The sequence below is a fragment of the Semicossyphus pulcher genome, unplaced genomic scaffold, assembly GCF_022749685.1.
Source record: "Semicossyphus pulcher isolate SPU_LCO1_2020_fin unplaced genomic scaffold, fSemPul1.0.p SCAF_10, whole genome shotgun sequence".
NCBI classification, from domain to species: domain Eukaryota; kingdom Metazoa; phylum Chordata; class Actinopteri; order Labriformes; family Labridae; genus Semicossyphus; species Semicossyphus pulcher.
This window is the reverse complement of record NW_027211604.1, coordinates 15,576,354-15,593,132: the sequence shown is the minus strand read 5'-3', so window position 1 is coordinate 15,593,132 and position 16,779 is coordinate 15,576,354. Positions and strand designations below refer to the sequence as shown.

The 16,779-nt window shown below is 44.5% G+C and overlaps 34 non-coding genes across 34 annotated transcripts; 11 read left to right on the top strand and 23 right to left on the bottom strand.

Annotated features, from left to right (window-relative positions):
• Window positions 1–2,019: 2,019 nt before the first annotated feature.
• Window positions 2,020–2,092, top strand: trnaa-agc (transfer RNA alanine (anticodon AGC)). Its single transcript has one exon. It is a non-coding gene; the product is annotated as a tRNA-Ala (tRNA).
• A 386-nt stretch (window positions 2,093–2,478) lies between these two features.
• On the bottom strand, window positions 2,479–2,560 carry trnas-gcu (transfer RNA serine (anticodon GCU)). The gene has a single exon. It is a non-coding gene; the product is annotated as a tRNA-Ser (tRNA).
• Window positions 2,561–3,117: 557 nt separating this feature from the next.
• trnas-gcu (transfer RNA serine (anticodon GCU)) lies at window positions 3,118–3,199 on the bottom strand. The gene has a single exon. It is a non-coding gene; the product is annotated as a tRNA-Ser (tRNA).
• Window positions 3,200–3,756: 557 nt separating this feature from the next.
• Window positions 3,757–3,838, bottom strand: trnas-gcu (transfer RNA serine (anticodon GCU)). Its single transcript has one exon. It is a non-coding gene; the product is annotated as a tRNA-Ser (tRNA).
• A 104-nt stretch (window positions 3,839–3,942) lies between these two features.
• On the top strand, window positions 3,943–4,015 carry trnaa-agc (transfer RNA alanine (anticodon AGC)). Its single transcript has one exon. It is a non-coding gene; the product is annotated as a tRNA-Ala (tRNA).
• A 388-nt stretch (window positions 4,016–4,403) lies between these two features.
• trnas-gcu (transfer RNA serine (anticodon GCU)) lies at window positions 4,404–4,485 on the bottom strand. The gene has a single exon. It is a non-coding gene; the product is annotated as a tRNA-Ser (tRNA).
• A 557-nt stretch (window positions 4,486–5,042) lies between these two features.
• trnas-gcu (transfer RNA serine (anticodon GCU)) lies at window positions 5,043–5,124 on the bottom strand. Its single transcript has one exon. It is a non-coding gene; the product is annotated as a tRNA-Ser (tRNA).
• A 570-nt stretch (window positions 5,125–5,694) lies between these two features.
• On the bottom strand, window positions 5,695–5,776 carry trnas-gcu (transfer RNA serine (anticodon GCU)). The gene has a single exon. It is a non-coding gene; the product is annotated as a tRNA-Ser (tRNA).
• A 557-nt stretch (window positions 5,777–6,333) lies between these two features.
• trnas-gcu (transfer RNA serine (anticodon GCU)) lies at window positions 6,334–6,415 on the bottom strand. Its single transcript has one exon. It is a non-coding gene; the product is annotated as a tRNA-Ser (tRNA).
• A 582-nt stretch (window positions 6,416–6,997) lies between these two features.
• On the bottom strand, window positions 6,998–7,079 carry trnas-gcu (transfer RNA serine (anticodon GCU)). Its single transcript has one exon. It is a non-coding gene; the product is annotated as a tRNA-Ser (tRNA).
• Window positions 7,080–7,186: 107 nt separating this feature from the next.
• On the top strand, window positions 7,187–7,259 carry trnaa-agc (transfer RNA alanine (anticodon AGC)). The gene has a single exon. It is a non-coding gene; the product is annotated as a tRNA-Ala (tRNA).
• A 373-nt stretch (window positions 7,260–7,632) lies between these two features.
• trnas-gcu (transfer RNA serine (anticodon GCU)) lies at window positions 7,633–7,714 on the bottom strand. Its single transcript has one exon. It is a non-coding gene; the product is annotated as a tRNA-Ser (tRNA).
• A 107-nt stretch (window positions 7,715–7,821) lies between these two features.
• Window positions 7,822–7,894, top strand: trnaa-agc (transfer RNA alanine (anticodon AGC)). The gene has a single exon. It is a non-coding gene; the product is annotated as a tRNA-Ala (tRNA).
• Window positions 7,895–8,267: 373 nt separating this feature from the next.
• trnas-gcu (transfer RNA serine (anticodon GCU)) lies at window positions 8,268–8,349 on the bottom strand. The gene has a single exon. It is a non-coding gene; the product is annotated as a tRNA-Ser (tRNA).
• Window positions 8,350–8,919: 570 nt separating this feature from the next.
• trnas-gcu (transfer RNA serine (anticodon GCU)) lies at window positions 8,920–9,001 on the bottom strand. The gene has a single exon. It is a non-coding gene; the product is annotated as a tRNA-Ser (tRNA).
• Window positions 9,002–9,558: 557 nt separating this feature from the next.
• On the bottom strand, window positions 9,559–9,640 carry trnas-gcu (transfer RNA serine (anticodon GCU)). The gene has a single exon. It is a non-coding gene; the product is annotated as a tRNA-Ser (tRNA).
• A 107-nt stretch (window positions 9,641–9,747) lies between these two features.
• trnaa-agc (transfer RNA alanine (anticodon AGC)) lies at window positions 9,748–9,820 on the top strand. Its single transcript has one exon. It is a non-coding gene; the product is annotated as a tRNA-Ala (tRNA).
• A 402-nt stretch (window positions 9,821–10,222) lies between these two features.
• On the bottom strand, window positions 10,223–10,304 carry trnas-gcu (transfer RNA serine (anticodon GCU)). The gene has a single exon. It is a non-coding gene; the product is annotated as a tRNA-Ser (tRNA).
• Window positions 10,305–10,411: 107 nt separating this feature from the next.
• On the top strand, window positions 10,412–10,484 carry trnaa-agc (transfer RNA alanine (anticodon AGC)). Its single transcript has one exon. It is a non-coding gene; the product is annotated as a tRNA-Ala (tRNA).
• Window positions 10,485–10,857: 373 nt separating this feature from the next.
• trnas-gcu (transfer RNA serine (anticodon GCU)) lies at window positions 10,858–10,939 on the bottom strand. The gene has a single exon. It is a non-coding gene; the product is annotated as a tRNA-Ser (tRNA).
• Window positions 10,940–11,520: 581 nt separating this feature from the next.
• trnas-gcu (transfer RNA serine (anticodon GCU)) lies at window positions 11,521–11,602 on the bottom strand. The gene has a single exon. It is a non-coding gene; the product is annotated as a tRNA-Ser (tRNA).
• Window positions 11,603–11,709: 107 nt separating this feature from the next.
• trnaa-agc (transfer RNA alanine (anticodon AGC)) lies at window positions 11,710–11,782 on the top strand. The gene has a single exon. It is a non-coding gene; the product is annotated as a tRNA-Ala (tRNA).
• Window positions 11,783–12,155: 373 nt separating this feature from the next.
• Window positions 12,156–12,237, bottom strand: trnas-gcu (transfer RNA serine (anticodon GCU)). The gene has a single exon. It is a non-coding gene; the product is annotated as a tRNA-Ser (tRNA).
• A 107-nt stretch (window positions 12,238–12,344) lies between these two features.
• Window positions 12,345–12,417, top strand: trnaa-agc (transfer RNA alanine (anticodon AGC)). The gene has a single exon. It is a non-coding gene; the product is annotated as a tRNA-Ala (tRNA).
• A 377-nt stretch (window positions 12,418–12,794) lies between these two features.
• trnas-gcu (transfer RNA serine (anticodon GCU)) lies at window positions 12,795–12,876 on the bottom strand. The gene has a single exon. It is a non-coding gene; the product is annotated as a tRNA-Ser (tRNA).
• Window positions 12,877–13,433: 557 nt separating this feature from the next.
• trnas-gcu (transfer RNA serine (anticodon GCU)) lies at window positions 13,434–13,515 on the bottom strand. Its single transcript has one exon. It is a non-coding gene; the product is annotated as a tRNA-Ser (tRNA).
• Window positions 13,516–13,619: 104 nt separating this feature from the next.
• trnaa-agc (transfer RNA alanine (anticodon AGC)) lies at window positions 13,620–13,692 on the top strand. The gene has a single exon. It is a non-coding gene; the product is annotated as a tRNA-Ala (tRNA).
• Window positions 13,693–14,080: 388 nt separating this feature from the next.
• trnas-gcu (transfer RNA serine (anticodon GCU)) lies at window positions 14,081–14,162 on the bottom strand. Its single transcript has one exon. It is a non-coding gene; the product is annotated as a tRNA-Ser (tRNA).
• Window positions 14,163–14,719: 557 nt separating this feature from the next.
• Window positions 14,720–14,801, bottom strand: trnas-gcu (transfer RNA serine (anticodon GCU)). Its single transcript has one exon. It is a non-coding gene; the product is annotated as a tRNA-Ser (tRNA).
• A 541-nt stretch (window positions 14,802–15,342) lies between these two features.
• Window positions 15,343–15,424, bottom strand: trnas-gcu (transfer RNA serine (anticodon GCU)). Its single transcript has one exon. It is a non-coding gene; the product is annotated as a tRNA-Ser (tRNA).
• Window positions 15,425–15,531: 107 nt separating this feature from the next.
• Window positions 15,532–15,604, top strand: trnaa-agc (transfer RNA alanine (anticodon AGC)). The gene has a single exon. It is a non-coding gene; the product is annotated as a tRNA-Ala (tRNA).
• A 402-nt stretch (window positions 15,605–16,006) lies between these two features.
• On the bottom strand, window positions 16,007–16,088 carry trnas-gcu (transfer RNA serine (anticodon GCU)). The gene has a single exon. It is a non-coding gene; the product is annotated as a tRNA-Ser (tRNA).
• Window positions 16,089–16,195: 107 nt separating this feature from the next.
• On the top strand, window positions 16,196–16,268 carry trnaa-agc (transfer RNA alanine (anticodon AGC)). Its single transcript has one exon. It is a non-coding gene; the product is annotated as a tRNA-Ala (tRNA).
• A 373-nt stretch (window positions 16,269–16,641) lies between these two features.
• trnas-gcu (transfer RNA serine (anticodon GCU)) lies at window positions 16,642–16,723 on the bottom strand. The gene has a single exon. It is a non-coding gene; the product is annotated as a tRNA-Ser (tRNA).
• Between the last annotated feature and the right edge of the window lie 56 nt (window positions 16,724–16,779).

Here is a 16,779-nt window from a genome sequence, read left to right as displayed (position 1 = left end):
TCTAAAAGCTTCAGCATACGACAGTCCCTTAGCGATGATCTTATTCACTTTCTCCTCTTTAAGTCTTTTCAGACACTGTAAAGACTCAGACCCAGTGTTGTGGTAACCCTGGTAGTGGTAACACATGCTCACATGTGTGATCTGTTATCATTTACGAGAGTTTGATCTCTAAGGCTCCGAAATGATCAGTAAACTGTCTAGGGTAGAGATGTATAGCCTACCATTTTAATGAAATGTCAGGTGTATTTAAGGAAAAAAGTATTTGTAAAAAAAAAAATATTACTAAATAAATATTATTAAGTTTCATTTAAAAAACATAAACCTTGATTTTAAAAAAATAGAATAACAATTACTTCATTTCACTAGAATAAAATTTCAAATGTTCTATTCAACAGGATTGTCTCAAACAGAATGTATGTCTAAAGTTGATACAGACACATTGTTTTGTTGAGCAACTTGGTGGCGTTACAGTGTCATAATGTTGGCCACACCTGCACACCAACACAATGATTTCCACTGCATGTTACTGGTGAGAACCATGGACTGTGAGAATGGGTAAAAGGTCAGGTCATTCGTTGTCTTTTTGCTCTGCCCCCTCAGAAGAAGCTAAACCACAACATGTTACATTCGGGCTCCTTCTGCTTTGTTAAACCCATTTTTCAATGTACAATAGGAGAGTTAACTAATGTTTTTTCAATTTCTTTAATAAGAAGTAAATATTCTCTCACAGTCATTCAGTGCCATTGTCCAACAGTGTTAGGCCTAGCGTAAAACAATGATGCTCGCTTAAAAGTACCTATTATTAGCATGGATTTCCAGTGATTTATTCCAATTTTCCCTGTCTCAGGGCACACTTTTTTTATAAGATATTATAATTATTACACAGGTTCATGAGTATGACTATTTGTTAGCTATAGGTGAAAGTTAACAGATCTACTAACCTGCACAAATACACAAATAGCTCAATATTTATAAGATGTCAATGAATATGAGGCACTCTTGAGCCTCTCTGACACAATTTTTACAAGTGCTCTTCATCTCTCACTGCACCAGTGCTGTGAACTGTTTGCTGTCTTATTTCCTCCTCTTTCTTTTCTCTCCACACTCTGGTTGACTTTGTGATCAGTGCAGTTGATTTGCGTCCTTACTTGGCTCTTGTCGGCACAAATATAAAAACGAACAATTACTTCATGAGCTTGAACGACCTGGCCTCCCTTGCTGTGACTCCAAACATTCATTGCTGTGGGAGACGTGTCTGCTGGGATAAGGCATGCTGTGAGCTGTCACCATAGTGATGGCATGAAACAAAGACCTGGGGGAGGACATGGGTCAAACCAAACTGAGAAAAGAAAGGAAATGGGTGGATGAGTAGGCTTTTTTATTCTGTTGAACCATGTGTCAGAGATTTTTTTAAAAACATATTGACAATATTATTCTTCTATTAACACTGTTGAAGTGGTTAAAATGTTTTGAAATACAGCAGTAATTTTAGAAAATGCACCACGTGAGCAGCTTTAGCGTTTATTTACACAATTCAGAAGAAAACAGAAGGGGGCAAATAGGTTTGTACAATAGGTTTGTACAAAAACCCTTCCAAATATGTATCTGACATTGGTCAAAAAAGAGGGAAAGAAGAAATAACAGTCTGTTTAAACACTGAACAGCTTTGAGGTTAAGGTCTTCATGTTCTGTTTTAGGATGGGAAAAAAAAGACAGAAATACAAGGATTTAACTTAAGCTTTTGCACAAATGGTAGAGTGACAAAATTGTTGTGACTGAAGACTTAACTTTCTCTACATGCACGAAAGAAGAATAAAGGCTTCCTGACTGCGACAAGGATGTGATTCAAACCCACGCGTGCAGAGCACAATGGATTAGCAGTCCATCGCCTTAACCACTCGGCCACCTCGTCAAGGATGATTTAATTGTTAAGATGACCTTCCAGGGTGTAATCAGAAAAAGCACACAAACTTGAACCTACCTCGTGTTTTCCTGCGGTGCCAGCAACAACTGCTCACAGGGGAATTAGCTCAAATGGTAGAGCGCTCGCTTAGCATGCGAGAGGTAGCGGGATCAATGCCCGCATTCTCCACAAGACTTTCCTTCCTTCTCTCTTCTGTTGAGGGGGTAATGACTGAGAATGAGACACACGTTGGACAGACGAAATACTGGGATAGAAGTCAGTAAGTCATATCACTGTCCAAAATGAAGCCAGGTGTGGAATCCAAGTTGAAGATCTTTTTAACCACGCAGAAAAGACATGCAGACAAGGGCGCTTGACGTCAGACTTTACACCCCAGAGGTGAATTCAGATGAAATGAAAGAAACTTGTTATGTTCACATGAGTTTTGCGAGGAGACTGAATTCTCAAACAAGTTTCAATTGGGAAGAGAACTCTCTTTGGTGGATAGAGGATTGTTGTGACTGTAGACTTAACTTTCTCTACATGCACGCATAAAAGAATAGGCTACTTGACTGCGACAAGGATGGGATTCAAACCCACGCGTGCAGAGCACAATGGATTAGCAGTCCATCACCTTAACCACTCGGCCACCTCGTCAACAATGATATAATTGTTAAGATGACCTTCCAGGGTGTTATCAGAAAAAGCACATAATGTTGAACCTAGCTCGTGTTTTCCCGCGGTGCCAGCAACAAATGCTCACAGGGGAATTAGCTCAAATGGTAGAGCGCTCGCTTAGCATGTGAGAGGTAGCGGGATTGATGCCTGCATTCTCCACAAGACTTTCTTTCCTTCTCTCTTCTGTTGAGGGGGTAATGACTGAGAATGAGAGACACGTTGGACAGACGAAATACTGGGATAGAAGTCAGTAAGTCATATCACTGTCCAAAATGAAGCCAGGTGTGGAATCCAAGTTGAAGATCTTTTTAACCACGCAGAAAAGACATGCAGACAAGGGCGCTTGACGTCAGACTTTACACCCCAGAGGTGAATTCAGATGAAATGAAAGGAACTTGTTATGTTCACATGAGTTTTGCGAGGAGACTGAATTCTCAATTGGGAAGAGAACTCTCTTTGGTGGATAAAGGATTGTTGTGACTGTAGACTTAACTTTCTCTACATGCACGCATTGAAGAATAAAGGTTACTTGACTGCGACGAGGATGGGATTCAAACCCACACGTGCAGAGCACAATGGATTAGCAGTCCATCGCCTTAACCACTCGGCCACCTCGTCACCGATGTTTTCTTCATTATGATGACCTTCCAGGGTGTAATCAGAAAAAGCACATAATGTTGAACCTAGCTCGTGTTTTCGCGCGGTGCCAACAACAAATGCTCACAGGGGAATTAGCTTAAATGGTACAGCGCTCACTTAGCATGCGAGAGGTAGCGGGATCGATGCCCGCATTCTCCACAAGACTTTCCTTCCTTCTCTCTTCTGTTGAGGGGGTAATGACTGAGAATGAGAGACACGTTGGACAGACGAAATACTAGGATAGAAGTCAGTAAGTCATATCACTGTCCAAAATGAAGCCAGGTGTGGAATCCAAGTTGACGATCTTTTTAACCACGCAGAAAAAACATGCAGACAAGGGCGCTTGACGTCAGACTTTATACCCCAGAGGTGAATTCAGATGAAATGAAAGGAACTTGTTATGTTCACATGAGTTTTGCGAGGAGACTGAATTCTCAATTGGGAAGAGAACTCTCTTTGGTGGATAGAGGATTGTTGTGACTGTAGACTTAACTTTCTCTACATGCACGCATAGAAGAATAAAGGTTACTTGAATGCGACGAGGATGGGATTCGAACCCACGCGTGCAGAGCACAATGGATTAGCAGTCCATCGCCTTAACCACTCGGCCACCTCGTCACCGATGTTTTCTTCATTATGATGACCTTCCAGGGTGTAATCAGAAAAAGCACATAATGTTGAACCTAACTCGTGTTTTCCCGCGGTGCCAACAAATGCTCACAGGGGAATTAGCTCAAATGGTAGAGTGCTCGCTTAGCATGCGAGAGGTAGCGGGATCGATGCCCGCATTCTCCAGAAGACTTTCCTTCCTCCTCTCTTCTGTTGACGGGGTAATGACTGAGAATGCGAGACACGTTGGACAGACGAAATACTGGGATAGAAGTCAGTAAGTCATATCACTGTCCAAAATGAAGCCAGGTGTGGAATCCAAGTTGAAGATCTTTTTAACCACGCAGAAAAAACATGCAGACAAGGGCGCTTGACGTCAGACTTTACACCCCAGAGGTGAATTCAGATGAAATGAAAGGAACTTGTTATGTTCACATGAGTTTTGTGAGGAGACTGAATTCTCAATCAAGTTTCAATTGGGAAGAGAACTCTCTCTGGTGGATAGAGGATTGTTGTGACTGTAGACTTAACTTTCTCTACATGCACGCATAGAAGAATAAAGGCTACTTGACTGCGACGAGGATGGGATTCGAACCCACGCGTGCAGAGCACAATGGATTAGCAGTCCATCGCCTTAACCACTCGGCCACCTCGTCAACGATGATTTAATTGTTAAGATGACCTTCCAGGATGTTATCAGAAAAAGCACATAATGTTGAACCTAACTCGTGTTTTCCAGCGGTGCCAGCAACAAATGCTCACAGGGGAATTAGCTCAAATGGTAGAGCGCTCGCTTAGCATGCGAGAGGTAGCGGGATTGATGCCCGCATTCTCCACAAGACTTTCCTCTCTTCTCTCCTCTGTTGAGAGGGTAATGACTGAGAATGAGAGACACGTTGGACAGACAAAATACTGGGATAGAAGTCAGGCGCTCTTGTCAGTAAGTCATATCACTGTCCAAAATGAAGCCAGGTGTGGAATCCAAGTTGACAATCTTTTTAACCACGCGGACAAGGGCGCTTGACGTCAGACTTTACACCAGAGAGGTGAATTCAGATGAAATGATAGGAACTTGTTATGTTCACATGAGTTTTGCGAGGAGACTGAATTCTCAATTGGGAAGAGAACTCTCTTTGGTGGATAGAGGATTGTTGTGACTGTAGACTTAACTTTCTCTACATGCACGCATAGAAGAATAAAGGCTACTTGACTGCAACAAGGATGGGATTCGAACCCACGCGTGCAGAGCACAATGGATTAGCAGTCCATCGCCTTAACCACTCGGCCACCTCGTCAAGGATGATTTAATTGTTAAGATGACCTTCCAGGGTGTTATCAGAAAAAGCACATAATGTTGAACCTAGCTCGTGTTTTCGCGCGGTGCCAGCAACAAATGCTCACAGGGGAATTAGCTCAAATGGTAGAGCGCTCGCTTAGCATGTGAGAGGTAGCGGGATCGATGCCCGCATTCTCCACAAGACTTTCCTTCCTTCTCTCTTCTGTTGAGGGGGTAATGACTGAGAATGAGAGACACGTTGGACAGATAAAATACTGGGATAGAAGTCAGGCGCTCTTGTCAGTAAGTCATATCACTGTCCAAAATGAAGCCAGGTGTGGAATCCAAGTTGAAGATCTTTTTAACCACGCAGAAAAGACATGCAGACAAGGGCGCTTGACGTCAGACTTTACACCCCAGAGGTGAATTCAGATGAAATGAAAGGAACTTGTTATGTTCACATGAGTTTTGCGAGGAGACTGAATTCTCAATTGGGAAGAGAACTCTCTTTGGTGGATAGAGGATAGTTGTGACTGTAGACTTAACTTTCTCTACATGCACGCATAGAAGAATAAAGGCTACTTGACTGCGACGAGGATGGGATTCGAACCCACGCGTGCAGAGCACAATGGATTAGCAGTCCATCACCTTAACCACTCGGCCACCTCGTCACCAATGTTTTCTTCATTATGATGACCTTCCAGGGTGTAATCAGAAAAAGCACATAATGTTGAACCTAGCTCGTGTTTTCGCGCGGTGCCAGCAACAAATGCTCACAGGGGAATTAGCTCAAATGGTAGAGCGCTCGCTTAGCATGTGAGAGGTAGCGGGATCGATGCCCGCATTCTCCACAAGACTTTCCTTCCTTCTCTCTTCTGTTGAGGGGGTAATGACTGAGAATGAGAGACACGTTGGACAGATGAAATACTGGGATAGAAGTCAGTAAGTCATATCACTGTCCAAAATGAAGCCAGGTGTGGAATCCAAGTTGACGATCTTTTTAACCACGCAGAAAAGACATGCAGACAAGGGCGCTTGATGTCAGACTTTACACCCCAGAGGTGAATTCAGATGAAATGAAAGGAACTTGTTATGTTCACATGAGTTTTGCGAGGAGACTGAATTCTCAATTGGGAAGAGAACTCTCTTTGGTGGATAGAGGATTGTTGTGACTGTAGACTTAACTTTCTCTACATGCACGCATAGAAGAATAAAGGCTACTTGACTGCGACGAGGATGGGATTCGAACCCACGCGTGCAGAGCACAATGGATTAGCAGTCCATCGCCTTAACCACTCGGCCACCTCGTCAACGATGATTAAATTGTTAAGATGACCTTCCAGGGTGTAATCAGAAAAAGCACATAATGTTGAACCTTGCTCGTGTTTTCCCGCGGTGCCAGCAACAAATGCTTAAAAGGGGATTAGCTCAAATGGTAGAGCGCTCGCTTAGCATGCGAGAGGTAGCGGGATCGATGCCCGCATTCTCCACAAGATTTTCCCTTTCTTCTCTCTTCCGTTGAGGGGGTAATGACTGAGAATGAGAGACATGTTGGACAGATGAAATACTGGGATAGAAGTCAGGCGCTCTTGTCAGTAAGTCATATCACTGTCCAAAATGAAGCCAGGTGTGGAATCCAAGTTGAAGATCTTTTTAACCACGCAGAAAAAACACGCGGACAAGGGCGCTTGACGTCAGACTTTACACCCCAGAGGTGAATTCAGATGAAATGAAAGAAACTTGTTATGTTCACATGAGTTTTGCGAGGAGACTGAATTCTCAATCAAGTTTCAATTGGGAAGAGAACTCTCTTTGGTGGATAGAGGATTGTTGTGACTGTAGACTTAACTTTCTCTACATGCACGCATAGAAGAATAAAGGCTACTTGACTGCGACGAGGATGGGATTCGAACCCACGCGTGCAGAGCACAATGGATTAGCAGTCCATCGCCTTAACCACTCGGCCACCTCGTCAACGATGATTTAATTGTTAAGATGACCTTCCAGGATGTTATCAGATAAAGCACATAATGTTGAACCTAACTCGTGTTTTCCAGCGGTGCCAGCAACAAATGCTCACAGGGGAATTAGCTCAAATGGTAGAGCGCTCGCTTAGCATGCGAGAGGTAGCGGGATCGATGCCCGCATTCTCCACAAGACTTTCCTCTCTTCTCTCTTCTGTTGAGAGGGTAATGACTGAGAATGAGAGACACGTTGGACAGACAAAATACTGGGATAGAAGTCAGTAAGTCATATCACTGTCCAAAATGAAGCCAGGTGTGGAATCCAAGTTGAAGATCCTTTTAACCACGCAGAAGGGCGCTTGACGTCAGACTTTACACCCCAGAGGTGAATTCAGATGAAATGAAAGAAACTTGTTATGTTCACATGAGTTTTGCGAGGAGACTGAATTCTCAATCAAGTTTCAATTGGGAAGAGAACTCTCTTTGGTGGATAGAGGATTGTTGTGACTGTAGACTTAACTTTCTCTACATGCACGCATAGAAGAATAAAGGCTACTTGACTGCGACGAGGATGGGATTCGAACCCACGCGTGCAGAGCACAATGGATTAGCAGTCCATCGCCTTAACCACTCGGCCACCTCGTCAACGATGATTTAATTGTTAAGATGACCTTCCAGGATGTTATCAGATAAAGCACATAATGTTGAACCTAACTCGTGTTTTCCAGCGGTGCCAGCAACAAATGCTCACAGGGGAATTAGCTCAAATGGTAGAGCGCTCGCTTAGCATGCGAGAGGTAGCGGGATCGATGCCCGCATTCTCCACAAGACTTTCCTCTCTTCTCTCTTCTGTTGAGAGGGTAATGACTGAGAATGAGAGACACGTTGGACAGACAAAATACTGGGATAGAAGTCAGTAAGTCATATCACTGTCCAAAATGAAGCCAGGTGTGGAATCCAAGTTGAAGATCCTTTTAACCACGCAGAAGGGCGCTTGACGTCAGACTTTACACCCCAGAGGTGAATTCAGATGAAATGAAAGGAACTTGTTATGTTCACATGAGTTTTGCGAGGAGACTGAATTCTCAATCAAGTTTCAATTGGGAAGAGAACTCTCTTTGGTGGATAGAGGATTGTTGTGACTGTAGACTAAACTTTCTTTACATGCACGCATAGAAGAATAAAGGCTACTTGACTGCAACAAGGATGGGATTCGAACCCACGCGTGCAGAGCACAATGGATTAGCAGTCCATCGCCTTAACCACTCGGCCACCTCGTCAAGGATGATTTAATTGTTAAGATGACCTTCCAGGGTGTTATCAGAAAAAGCACATAATGTTGAACCTAGCTCGTGTTTTCGCGCGGTGCCAGCAACAAATGCTCACAGGGGAATTAGCTCAAATGGTAGAGCGCTCGCTTAGCATGTGAGAGGTAGCGGGATCGATGCCCGCATTCTCCACAAGACTTTCCTTCCTTCTCTCTTCTGTTGAGGGGGTAATGACTGAGAATGAGAGACACGTTGGACAGATAAAATACTGGGATAGAAGTCAGGCGCTCTTGTCAGTAAGTCATATCACTGTCCAAAATGAAGCCAGGTGTGGAATCCAAGTTGAAGATCTTTTTAACCACGCAGAAAAGACATGCAGACAAGGGCGCTTGACGTCAGACTTTACACCCCAGAGGTGAATTCAGATGAAATGAAAGGAACTTGTTATGTTCACATGAGTTTTGCGAGGAGACTGAATTCTCAATTGGGAAGAGAACTCTCTTTGGTGGATAGAGGATAGTTGTGACTGTAGACTTAACTTTCTCTACATGCACGCATAGAAGAATAAAGGCTACTTGACTGCGACGAGGATGGGATTCGAACCCACGCGTGCAGAGCACAATGGATTAGCAGTCCATCACCTTAACCACTCGGCCACCTCGTCACCAATGTTTTCTTCATTATGATGACCTTCCAGGGTGTAATCAGAAAAAGCACATAATGTTGAACCTAGCTCGTGTTTTCGCGCGGTGCCAGCAACAAATGCTCACAGGGGAATTAGCTCAAATGGTAGAGCGCTCGCTTAGCATGTGAGAGGTAGCGGGATCGATGCCCGCATTCTCCACAAGACTTTCCTTCCTTCTCTCTTCTGTTGAGGGGGTAATGACTGAGAATGAGAGACACGTTGGACAGATGAAATACTGGGATAGAAGTCAGTAAGTCATATCACTGTCCAAAATGAAGCCAGGTGTGGAATCCAAGTTGACGATCTTTTTAACCACGCAGAAAAGACATGCAGACAAGGGCGCTTGATGTCAGACTTTACACCCCAGAGGTGAATTCAGATGAAATGAAAGGAACTTGTTATGTTCACATGAGTTTTGCGAGGAGACTGAATTCTCAATTGGGAAGAGAACTCTCTTTGGTGGATAGAGGATTGTTGTGACTGTAGACTTAACTTTCTCTACATGCACGCATAGAAGAATAAAGGCTACTTGACTGCGACGAGGATGGGATTCGAACCCACGCGTGCAGAGCACAATGGATTAGCAGTCCATCGCCTTAACCACTCGGCCACCTCGTCAACGATGATTAAATTGTTAAGATGACCTTCCAGGGTGTAATCAGAAAAAGCACATAATGTTGAACCTTGCTCGTGTTTTCCCGCGGTGCCAGCAACAAATGCTCACAGGGGAATTAGCTCAAATGGTAGAGCGCTCGCTTAGCATGCGAGAGGTAGCGGGATCGATGCCCGCATTCTCCACAAGATTTTCCCTTTCTTCTCTCTTCCGTTGAGGGGGTAATGACTGAGAATGAGAGACATGTTGGACAGATGAAATACTGGGATAGAAGTCAGGCGCTCTTGTCAGTAAGTCATATCACTGTCCAAAATGAAGCCAGGTGTGGAATCCAAGTTGAAGATCTTTTTAACCACGCAGAAAAAACACGCGGACAAGGGCGCTTGACGTCAGACTTTACACCCCAGAGGTGAATTCAGATGAAATGAAAGAAACTTGTTATGTTCACATGAGTTTTGCGAGGAGACTGAATTCTCAATCAAGTTTCAATTGGGAAGAGAACTCTCTTTGGTGGATAGAGGATTGTTGTGACTGTAGACTTAACTTTCTCTACATGCACGCATAGAAGAATAAAGGCTACTTGACTGCGACGAGGATGGGATTCGAACCCACGCGTGCAGAGCACAATGGATTAGCAGTCCATCGCCTTAACCACTCGGCCACCTCGTCAACGATGATTTAATTGTTAAGATGACCTTCCAGGATGTTATCAGATAAAGCACATAATGTTGAACCTAACTCGTGTTTTCCAGCGGTGCCAGCAACAAATGCTCACAGGGGAATTAGCTCAAATGGTAGAGCGCTCGCTTAGCATGCGAGAGGTAGCGGGATCGATGCCCGCATTCTCCACAAGACTTTCCTCTCTTCTCTCTTCTGTTGAGAGGGTAATGACTGAGAATGAGAGACACGTTGGACAGACAAAATACTGGGATAGAAGTCAGTAAGTCATATCACTGTCCAAAATGAAGCCAGGTGTGGAATCCAAGTTGAAGATCCTTTTAACCACGCAGAAGGGCGCTTGACGTCAGACTTTACACCCCAGAGGTGAATTCAGATGAAATGAAAGGAACTTGTTATGTTCACATGAGTTTTGCGAGGAGACTGAATTCTCAATCAAGTTTCAATTGGGAAGAGAACTCTCTTTGGTGGATAGAGGATTGTTGTGACTGTAGACTAAACTTTCTTTACATGCACGCATAGAAGAATAAAGGCTACTTGACTGCGACGAGGATGGGATTCGAAACCACGCGTGCAGAGCACAATGGATTAGCAGTCCATCGCCTTAACCACTCGGCCACCTCGTCACCGATGTTTTCTTCATTATGATGACCTTCCTGGGTGTAATCAGAAAAAGCACATAATGTTGAACCTAGCTCGTGTTTTTGCGCGGTGCCAGCAACAAATGCTCACAGGGGAATTAGCTCAAATGGTAGAGCGCTCGCTTAGCATGTGAGAGGTAGCGGGATCGATGCCCGCATTCTCCACAAGACTTTCCTTCCTTCTCTCTTCTGTTGAGGGGGTAATGACTGAGAATGAGAGACATGTTGGACAGATGAAATACTGGGATAGAAGTCAGGTGCTCTTGTCAGTAAGTCATATCACTGTCCAAAATGAAGCCAGGTGTGGAATCCAAGTTGAAGATCTTTTTACCCACGCAGAAAAAACACGCGGACAAGGGCGCTTGACGTCAGACTTTACACCCAAGAGGTGAATTCAGATGAAATGAAAGAAACTTGTTATGTTCACATGAGTTTTGCGAGGAGACTGAATTCTCAATCAAGTTTCAATTGGGAAGAGAACTCTCTTTGGTGGATAGAGGATTGTTGTGACTGTAGACTTAACTTTCCCTACATGCACGCATAGAAGAATAAAGGCTACTTGACTGCGACGAGGATGGGATTCGAACCCACGCGTGCAGAGCACAATGGATTAGCAGTCCATCACCTTAACCACTCCGCCACCTCGTCACCGATGTTTTCTTCATTATGATGACCTTCCAGGGTGTAATCAGAAAAAGCACATAATGTTGAACCTAGCTCGTGTTTTCGCGCGGTGCCAGCAACAAATGCTCACAGGGGAATTAGCTCAAATGGTAGAGCGCTCGCTTAGCATGCGAGAGGTAGCGGGATCGATGCCCGCATTCTCCACAAGACTTTCCTTCCTTCTCTCTTCTGTTGAGGGGGTAATGACTGAGAATGCGAGACACGTTGGACAGACGAAATACTGGGATAGAAGTCAGTAAGTCATATCACTGTCCAAAATGAAGCCAGGTGTGGAATCCAAGTTGAAGATCCTTTTAACCACGCAGAAGGGCGCTTGACGTCAGACTTTACACCCCAGAGGTGAATTCAGATGAAATGAAAGGAACTTGTTATGTTCACATGAGTTTTGCGAGGAGACTGAATTCTCAATCAAGTTTCAATTGGGAAGAGAACTCTCTCTGGTGGATAGAGGATTGTTGTGACTGTAGACTTAACTTTCTCTACATGCACGCATAGAAGAATAAAGGCTACTTGACTGCGACGAGGATGGGATTCGAACCCACGCGTGCAGAGCACAATGGATTAGCAGTCCATCGCCTTAACCACTCGGCCACCTCGTCACCGATGTTTTCTTCATTATGATGACCTTCCAGGGTGTAATCAGAAAAAGCACATAAAGTTGAACCTAGCTCGTGTTTTCGCGCGGTGCCAGCAACAAATGCTCACAGGGGAATTAGCTCAAATGGTAGAGCGCTCGCTTAGCATGCGAGAGGTAGCGGGATCGATGCCCGCATTCTCCACAAGACTTTCCTTCCTTCTCTCTTCTGTTGAGGGGGTAATGACTGAGAATGCGAGACACGTTGGACAGACGAAATACTGGGATAGAAGTCAGTAAGTCATATCACTGTCCAAAATGAAGCCAGGTGTGGAATCCAAGTTGAAGATCTTTTTAACCACGCAGAAAAAACATGCAGACAAGGGCGCTTGACGTCAGACTTTACACCCCAGAGGTGAATTCAGATGAAATGAAAGGAACTTGTTATGTTCACATGAGTTTTGCGAGGAGACTGAATTCTCAATTGGGAAGAGAACTCTCTTTGGTGGATAAAGGATTGTTGTGACTGTAGACTTAACTTTCTCTACATGCACGCATTGAAGAATAAAGGTTACTTGACTGCGACGAGGATGGGATTCAAACCCACACGTGCAGAGCACAATGGATTAGCAGTCCATCGCCTTAACCACTCGGCCACCTCGTCACCGATGTTTTCTTCATTATGATGACCTTCCAGGGTGTAATCAGAAAAAGCACATAATGTTGAACCTAGCTCGTGTTTTCGCGCGGTGCCAACAACAAATGCTCACAGGGGAATTAGCTTAAATGGTACAGCGCTCACTTAGCATGCGAGAGGTAGCGGGATCGATGCCCGCATTCTCCACAAGACTTTCCTTCCTTCTCTCTTCTGTTGAGGGGGTAATGACTGAGAATGAGAGACACGTTGGACAGACGAAATACTAGGATAGAAGTCAGTAAGTCATATCACTGTCCAAAATGAAGCCAGGTGTGGAATCCAAGTTGACGATCTTTTTAACCACGCAGAAAAAACATGCAGACAAGGGCGCTTGACGTCAGACTTTATACCCCAGAGGTGAATTCAGATGAAATGAAAGGAACTTGTTATGTTCACATGAGTTTTGCGAGGAGACTGAATTCTCAATTGGGAAGAGAACTCTCTTTGGTGGATAGAGGATTGTTGTGACTGTAGACTTAACTTTCTCTACATGCACGCATAGAAGAATAAAGGTTACTTGACTGCGACGAGGATGGGATTCGAACCCACGCGTGCAGAGCACAATGGATTAGCAGTCCATCGCCTTAACCACTCGGCCACCTCGTCACCGATGTTTTCTTCATTATGATGACCTTCCAGGGTGTAATCAGAAAAAGCACATAATGTTGAACCTAACTCGTGTTTTCCCGCGGTGCCAACAAATGCTCACAGGGGAATTAGCTCAAATGGTAGAGTGCTCGCTTAGCATGCGAGAGGTAGCGGGATCGATGCCCGCATTCTCCAGAAGACTTTCCTTCCTCCTCTCTTCTGTTGACGGGGTAATGACTGAGAATGAGAGACACGTTGGACAGACGAAATACTGGGATAGAAGTCAGTAAGTCATATCACTGTCCAAAATGAAGCCAGGTGTGGAATCCAAGTTGAAGATCTTTTTAACCACGCAGAAAAAACATGCAGACAAGGGCGCTTGACGTCAGACTTTACACCCCAGAGGTGAATTCAGATGAAATGAAAGGAACTTGTTATGTTCACATGAGTTTTGTGAGGAGACTGAATTCTCAATCAAGTTTCAATTGGGAAGAGAACTCTCTCTGGTGGATAGAGGATTGTTGTGACTGTAGACTTAACTTTCTCTACATGCACGCATAGAAGAATAAAGGCTACTTGACTGCGACGAGGATGGGATTCGAACCCACGCGTGCAGAGCACAATGGATTAGCAGTCCATCGCCTTAACCACTCGGCCACCTCGTCAACGATGATTTAATTGTTAAGATGACCTTCCAGGATGTTATCAGAAAAAGCACATAATGTTGAACCTAACTCGTGTTTTCCAGCGGTGCCAGCAACAAATGCTCACAGGGGAATTAGCTCAAATGGTAGAGCGCTCGCTTAGCATGCGAGAGGTAGCGGGATTGATGCCCGCATTCTCCACAAGACTTTCCTCTCTTCTCTCCTCTGTTGAGAGGGTAATGACTGAGAATGAGAGACACGTTGGACAGACAAAATACTGGGATAGAAGTCAGGCGCTCTTGTCAGTAAGTCATATCACTGTCCAAAATGAAGCCAGGTGTGGAATCCAAGTTGACAATCTTTTTAACCACGCGGACAAGGGCGCTTGACGTCAGACTTTACACCAGAGAGGTGAATTCAGATGAAATGATAGGAACTTGTTATGTTCACATGAGTTTTGCGAGGAGACTGAATTCTCAATTGGGAAGAGAACTCTCTTTGGTGGATAGAGGATTGTTGTGACTGTAGACTTAACTTTCTCTACATGCACGCATAGAAGAATAAAGGCTACTTGACTGCAACAAGGATGGGATTCGAACCCACGCGTGCAGAGCACAATGGATTAGCAGTCCATCGCCTTAACCACTCGGCCACCTCGTCAAGGATGATTTAATTGTTAAGATGACCTTCCAGGGTGTTATCAGAAAAAGCACATAATGTTGAACCTAGCTCGTGTTTTCGCGCGGTGCCAGCAACAAATGCTCAAATGGTAGAGCGCTCGCTTAGCATGTGAGAGGTAGCGGGATCGATGCCCGCATTCTCCACAAGACTTTCCTTCCTTCTCTCTTCTGTTGAGGGGGTAATGACTGAGAATGAGAGACACGTTGGACAGATGAAATACTGGGATAGAAGTCAGTAAGTCATATCACTGTCCAAAATGAAGCCAGGTGTGGAATCCAAGTTGACGATCTTTTTAACCACGCAGAAAAGACATGCAGACAAGGGCGCTTGATGTCAGACTTTACACCCCAGAGGTGAATTCAGATGAAATGAAAGGAACTTGTTATGTTCACATGAGTTTTGCGAGGAGACTGAATTCTCAATTGGGAAGAGAACTCTCTTTGGTGGATAGAGGATTGTTGTGACTGTAGACTTAACTTTCTCTACATGCACGCATAGAAGAATAAAGGCTACTTGACTGCGATGAGGATGGGATTCGAACCCACGCGTGCAGAGCACAATGGATTAGCAGTCCATCGCCTTAACCACTCGGCCACCTCGTCAACGATGATTAAATTGTTAAGATGACCTTCCAGGGTGTAATCAGAAAAAGCACATAATGTTGAACCTTGCTCGTGTTTTCCCGCGGTGCCAGCAACAAATGCTCACAGGGGAATTAGCTCAAATGGTAGAGCGCTCGCTTAGCATGCGAGAGGTAGCGGGATCGATGCCCGCATTCTCCACAAGATTTTCCCTTTCTTCTCTCTTCCGTTGAGGGGGTAATGACTGAGAATGAGAGACATGTTGGACAGATGAAATACTGGGATAGAAGTCAGGCGCTCTTGTCAGTAAGTCATATCACTGTCCAAAATGAAGCCAGGTGTGGAATCCAAGTTGAAGATCTTTTTAACCACGCAGAAAAAACACGCGGACAAGGGCGCTTGACGTCAGACTTTACACCCCAGAGGTGAATTCAGATGAAATGAAAGAAACTTGTTATGTTCACATGAGTTTTGCGAGGAGACTGAATTCTCAATCAAGTTTCAATTGGGAAGAGAACTCTCTTTGGTGGATAGAGGATTGTTGTGACTGTAGACTTAACTTTCTCTACATGCACGCATAGAAGAATAAAGGCTACTTGACTGCGACGAGGATGGGATTCGAACCCACGCGTGCAGAGCACAATGGATTAGCAGTCCATCGCCTTAACCACTCGGCCACCTCGTCAACGATGATTTAATTGTTAAGATGACCTTCCAGGATGTTATCAGATAAAGCACATAATGTTGAACCTAACTCGTGTTTTCCAGCGGTGCCAGCAACAAATGCTCACAGGGGAATTAGCTCAAATGGTAGAGCGCTCGCTTAGCATGCGAGAGGTAGCGGGATCGATGCCCGCATTCTCCACAAGACTTTCCTCTCTTCTCTCTTCTGTTGAGAGGGTAATGACTGAGAATGAGAGACACGTTGGACAGACAAAATACTGGGATAGAAGTCAGTAAGTCATATCACTGTCCAAAATGAAGCCAGGTGTGGAATCCAAGTTGAAGATCCTTTTAACCACGCAGAAGGGCGCTTGACGTCAGACTTTACACCCCAGAGGTGAATTCAGATGAAATGAAAGGAACTTGTTATGTTCACATGAGTTTTGCGAGGAGACTGAATTCTCAATCAAGTTTCAATTGGGAAGAGAACTCTCTTTGGTGGATAGAGGATTGTTGTGACTGTAGACTAAACTTTCTTTACATGCACGCATAGAAGAATAAAGGCTACTTGACTGCGACGAGGATGGGATTCGAAACCACGCGTGCAGAGCACAATGGATTAGCAGTCCATCGCCTTAACCACTCGGCCACCTCGTCACCGATGTTTTCTTCATTATGATGACCTTCCTGGGTGTAATCAGAAAAAGCACATA